Source organism: Leptodactylus fuscus, chromosome 9 (genome assembly GCF_031893055.1).
Source record: "Leptodactylus fuscus isolate aLepFus1 chromosome 9, aLepFus1.hap2, whole genome shotgun sequence".
Lineage (NCBI taxonomy): Eukaryota > Metazoa > Chordata > Amphibia > Anura > Leptodactylidae > Leptodactylus > Leptodactylus fuscus.
In genome coordinates, this window is record NC_134273.1 from 17,216,641 (window position 1) to 17,223,415 (window position 6,775).

Genomic DNA, 6,775 nt, shown 5'->3' on the forward strand with positions numbered 1-6,775 from the left:
TATGTAGACATCCCAAATATCCTGAGATTCTCCTGTGGGGAGAAGCAAAAATTGCAAGTTTTGGATTTCAACCAATATTCCCTGGCAATAAGCAGCGCCAAGTGTGCCTGGCAGCCTTTTATCTCACCCCACTGAGATAAGAGAGAGCAACCACCTTGATGTGACAAGAGCCCAGCATTTTCACAATCTCGTATGTGCTGGGTGCAAAAAGCATACAATCACCGGTTATTCCGAGCTTGTACAAACAAGGTGACATTTCTCCAAATACGCCAAATGGATCCTGAGACTGATGGCCATCAATATTCTATTGTAATATATAGAAATTGAAAAGATAGAACCTGAAGTGATCATAGTCCCTGCCCAAGATAGGTTGCTATCTCTTAAAGGGGTTTCCCCATGAACAGCCTTGCCTACTTACACTTTGACTCTTGGTCACATGACTGACTACACTCTACTTTATGAACCTGCAACTGGAGTAGAGTGGAGTCGGTGACGTCACAGGGAGTTGGAGCAGCAACAGGGGAGGTTGAGGAATGAGACTTCTCGCATCTGCTGTGGTGCAAGGCAACATTTTGGGACACTGGTGGATCCTCTAGTACAGTGATGGTGAACCTTTTAGAGACCCAGCGCCCAAACTGCAAACCCACTGAATTATCACAAAGTGCCAACACGGCAATTTAACCTTAACACTGTGCGGATCCACAATTTCGGACAATTACAGACTCGCAAAATACGGTTGTGTGAGTGGGGCTTTACAGAGCTTTCAATTATACAAACTACTTTGTAAAGCATTTGATATAATTTAGAACAATTAATGTTCACTATTTACATCGTACAGATCTGTTGTATAGTGACCGTGCATTGTTATCATGACCTGTAATAATATCACGTCTGCTGTAAAACAGATACTGTGTGATATAAATAGTAAAGGGTCCCCACTCAGTCCAATCTGCTCCACAGTGTCCCCCACATAATACAATCTGCTCCACAGTGTTCACCACACAATACAATCTGCTCCACAGTGGTCACCACACAGTACAATCTGCTCCACAGTGACCCCCACACAGTACAATCTGCTCCACAGTGGTCACCACACAGTACAATCTGCCCCACGGTTGTCACCACACAATACAATCTGCTCCACAGTGACCCCCACACAGTAGAATCTGCTCCACAGTGGTCACCACACAGTAGAATCTGCTCCACGGTGGTCACCACACAGTACAATCTGCCCCACAGTGGTCACCACACAGTACAATCTGCTCCACAGTGACCCCCACACAGTACAATCTGCTCCACAGTGGTCACCACACAGTACAATCTGCCCCACAGTGGTCACCACACAGTACAATCTGCTCCACAGTGACCCCCACACAGTACAATCTGCCCCACGGTGGTCACCACACAATACAATCTGCTCCACAGTGGTCACCACACAGTACAATCTGCTCCACAGTGGTCACCACACAGTACAATCTGCCCCACAGTGGTCACCACACAGTACAATCTGCCCCACAGTGGTCACCACACAGTACAATCTGCCCCACAGTGGTCACCACACAGTACAATCTGCCCCACAGTGGTCACTACACAGTACAATCTGCCCCACAGTGGTCACCACACAGTACAATCTGCCCCGCAGTGGTCACCACACAGTACAATCTGCCCCACAATGGTCACTACACAGTATAATCTATTCCACAGATGGGTGCCCACAGAGAGGGCACTGAGTACCTCCACTGGCACCCGTGCCATAGGTTCGCCATTATGGCTCTAGTATAAGATAAGATAAGATAATCCTTTAATAGTCCCACAATGGGGAAATTTCAGTGATACAGTATCATGGATGGTGCAGTAGTGTATAACAAGAGAGAAAACACATACAAGCTCATGTCAGATAGAGAAATCCTAGGAATCATAGCAACTAAAAAGAAAGAAACAAAGACGGGGGACATAGGCAGCTATCACAATAACGTGGTAGTTCTTTGGTAGGTAGTGAGATCTTATGATCACAGCTGATAGTTCGGTATCTTGCATCAGCACTATTGTTCCTTAACCACAAAAAAATGCTCCAAATGTCCTTCTTCAAAAGCCCTCCTCCTTTCTTCTTACCACTGTCTTCTACTGCCCAAAGAAGTCTGAAGTCATCCAGGTAGACAGGGTGCTGCTCTCTTGCCATAAACTCATGTGGTAGGTGCAGTGCCATAAACTTCCATAAACTCATGTGGTAGGTGCAGTGGGGAACCTAGCCCCTCTGCCGCCTGAGGCAGTCGATCAAAAGACGCCACAGGTCTCTACTGGGCATGCGCCGCGGCTGCCTCCTGTTTGGCCGCACGCTACGTTTTATGCGCAGACGCCGGCATCAGCTACAACTTACTTCAAGGTATTAACAAGTTTTGGTTTTCTTCCTTATCGCCCTTGTTATATATATCCAATAGTTGCCATCTATCTAGAAACTTGACTGTTCTGCTGGACTAGATACCTTAGGTTCTTGATAGAACTCCCAGCAGGTACAAGTCTGTCTTGCAGTAACTTCTTTACTACATGGTATCACATCACTTGCTGTGTTGCTTCAGCATTCATTCTACATGTTTGGAAGTCTGTATCGACTAACCAGCGGTGAATCTACCCCTTTCGCCGCCCGAGGCGAACTACAGAAAGACGCCCCCCCCCGGAGGAGGGGGCAGAGCGAGTGGAGCGGAGGGGGCGTGGCGGAGCGGGCGTGATGAAGTGAAGGGGCAGGGCTTAGCACCGTTCGCAGGCAGAGAGCAGGCACGGAGAGGACCTGCTCTCTGCCTGAGCGTGAGGGGAGGCTGCTGGAGCAGCGCTGCTCCAGTGGCCTCCCCAAACCACCGCTCGGTGCTAAGCCAGTCCAGGACAGCTTGTCCTGGACTGGCTTAAGTAAGCAAAAATGCCGCCCTCCCTGAGGCCATGGCATAGCGCTGCCTGAAGCGGTCGCTTCAGGTGGCCTCATGGGAGGTGCGGCGCTGCGACTAACCTACAATACTGTGTGAGAGTCAAATCGTCTAATCTTGTATTTTGGCAGCCATCTTGTACTCTTTCACATATAAATTGTATAAGTATGTATTTTTCTGCTTAAGTCAAGGAGGCCCCTTGTTTGACTTTAAGGAATGCGATAATGAACGTTAATGCATAGGTTGCTAATCCTTATCTCTCAAGGGCCTCATTTTGAGAAGATGCAGCTGACTTTGTATATCTCTTATCTCCTTTACATGATGTATGGACACATAACCAATAAAAGTATTAATCTTATGGTATCTGGGCACTCTGTCATATTTTATGGTATATGAAGGTCACTTAGAGTGTGTATAGACACAGAGTTTATGTAGCTTATTGTTAATTAGGTTGGAGCATGTCATCTTATCTCTTTTGCCATGATATATACATATAGACATAGTCTGGGATGTTAGCTCACACATAAGTATTTTGAATCCTTCTTTGTTTCATGGGAAAGTCCATCCCAGTTTGGAAAGTTATAATGAGCCTCAGCCAATAGTCATGTGCCAGGCTTGTCTTATATCTCTATAACCAATCATGTTGTACTAATTAGAATAGCCAAGCCAGCTCTTTGTCTGTAATGTATTTAAACTACCTTTTTCTTACAATAAAATTAGAATTCACTTGGTACATCATCAGCTGTGCGTGTGACTTCTCTAGGCCTGCGATCTAATCTCTAATTAGGACCTCTACAACATACGGAGGGATCCATTGATGTCCCTATCAACTGCATCTTGGCTTATTTGTAATATAATGTAAATATATCACTGTGCACTGTACTTTGTATGCTCATATTTTATTTTTTTCTGATTGTTATCTTTATTTTGACTTGTTTCCTTTTGATGTAGAGTCTGATGAAGGTATTTGTATATACCGAAAAACGTTTAACTCTGTCTCTACCGACATCACGTGTGTTTAATAAACACACAAAGCATTTTGGCACAATACAAGTGTGACGTTCCTTCATTCCTGCAAGCTTAGGGTTGGGACCCTACGTTCATACCAACTATCATCTCTAATTGCAACCCTCTACTCCATTTGGTATAAGTGTGACACCCATTCATTCCTGTTAGCACGCTGCAAGAAATTAAATGTAGCTGAAATTAATCCATGTTTCACTTACAGAACAGTGAAGGTCCAGGTGTCCAGGGACTAGATGCAGCATCCAGGTACATTGTGTGTCTCCCCCTACAGGTGTTACCTCACTCTGCTACCAGTCACATACATTTACCACTAACCGCGGATTACACATGTACTTACATTGCTTCTAATGGAAAAGTATATGTGTACACAGGCAAATAGCGGTAAACATATTTGGCTGGGAGCGCAGTATGACAGCCACTGCCGAGGCCACATCTGGTAAATTGTAACAAAATCTGTCGAAATTTGGAGCGTGGTGCAGAGGTAGTGATCACTACAGAGCCCTGGGGCCTGAGGGGGGCCTCTCCACCACATAATAAGACCCCAGTACTATAGATAGCACACACTTAGTGGGGCTGTGACGTATTTTGCCTTGAGGTCCAGTAAGAAGATTTCGGCTCTTGTAGTGCATGGAGAACAATACAGAAATTGTCCATGGCAAGAAGGGGTTCATCTTGACCTGTCCATAGGTTAGGCCTCACCTGGGTCTGACTGGGCCCCCGACCTATCTAATGGTAGAGCATGCAGGACAGCCCTCTCATTGGTCAATAGGCACAGCACCACACGTTTTGTAGTGGCCATGCCCAGTACTGCAGCACCTTGGAGTTAAGGTCCATATGAGGGGTCACATACTTACAGATTGATGTCTGACAGGTTCTTTGCTTTGTCTCTTATAGTGAAGAAGATGAAATAAGAGAATTTGAGACATGGCTTACTAGGTAAGTGGAGGGATAGAAGGGGGTGACAACAGACATTACACGACACCACAGCACAGACGTCTCATCTCTACATCCAGGGGGGTGACAAGTCTGACCCCACATCTACCCGGCTGTACCGAGACCTGCCACTGGGGGGGCACATAAGGGGACGGCTCTCCCTCTATAGTCTCACCCCCAGTAGTGGGGTAATGGAGCATTTGGGACCATTATGGGGTCCACTCTACAATCCTGGATGTCACCCCGACATTCTCTTAGGATTTATGTCTACTCCATAAGAAACAGAAGAAAGTTGTCCTGGAAGTGACGGAACCTTCTAGATAATATTTCTCCTTCTCTCTTTCTCCATCAGATTTTTGACGTTTGCACCTTATATGAGGCCAGTCTACAGGTAGGTCTCCCGGGACACGCTGGACCCCTCCTCAGTTACAGTATAAGATGTGGGGGAGAGGAGTTACTACAGAGAATAAAGGGTTAATGATGGTAACTGGAGATGTTTTCTCTATTACAGAAAGAAATTTAAATTCACATCTAAAAAGCCGAGCCTGGAGACAATTGTATAAGTCTATAGGAGGGGGGGGTTTTCAATGAAATGGAAAGACGGCGCTCTCAGGTCACAACAGGATTTTATTCAAAAAGACAATGATGCACAACGCTAAAAAATCGCCGCGTTTCGGGCACACCTGCCCTTTCTCAAGTGCGTAACTTCACACAAAGCTCGGTCAGTCTGGAAGATGTATACAAATTGTATAAGGGCATACAATTTGTATACATCTTCCAGACTGACCGAGCTTTGTGTGAAGTTACGCACTTGAGAAAGGGCAGGTGTGCCCGAAACGCGGCGATTTTTTAGCGTTGTGCATCATTGTCTTTTTGAATAAAATCCTGTTGTGACCTGAGAGCGCCGTCTTTCCATTTCATTGAAAACTCTATCTTCCCTGGCCTTGGCCGGTGTCCATCAGACGTGCTGCCTCCTCCACCTGACGGTAAACCCCAAACGTAGTTGTGAGCGATTGTCACAACCTCATCAGGTGAGAGGCCATTTGGTCCTTTTAAATCTTCTGGTTATTTCCACCAAAATTTATCAGACATTCTACACTATATAGTCTGCTCGGTGTCTCTTTTGTTTTTTATTATAGGAGGGGGGGGGGGGGGGGGGTTCAGACAAAGGGTATTTATAGAGGGGGAGTCACCACTAGGGGGAGCTCACTACATACAGATTACACAGTCACCACTAGGGGAAGCTCACTACATACAGATTACAGTCACCACTAGGGGGAGCTCACTACATACAGATTACACAGTCACCACTAGGGGGAGTTCACTACATACAGATTATACAGTCACCACTAGGGGGAGCTCACTACATACAGATTATACAGTCACCACTAGAGGGAGCTCACTACATACAGATTATACAGTCACCACTAGAGGGAGCTCACTACATACAGATTATAAAGTCACCACTAGGGGGAGCTCACTACATACAGATTATACAGTCACCACTAGGGGGAGCTCACTACATACAGATTATACAGTCACCACTAGGAGGAGCTCACTACATACAAATTAAGCAGTCACCACTAGGGGAGTCACCACTAGGAGGAGCTCACTACATACAGATTATACAGTCACCAGTATTATTGATGAATTCTGATGGGGCGGGGGCACATATTTATTGACAGTCTTCTGACAGGTTCTATGTTCTGTCTCCAATAGTGAGGAGGATGAAGCTGTATCGGAGGTTACCGATGAAGAGGCCAAAACTGAGCCCCAGACTGTGTAAGTACAAGGGTCACATGTGATACAGTGAGGCTTTTATTGTAGCTTTTGTTAACAATTATGTAAAGCCCCCCCCCCCTAGTATCCCCACATGTAGTATAATGTCCCATAGTGGTCCC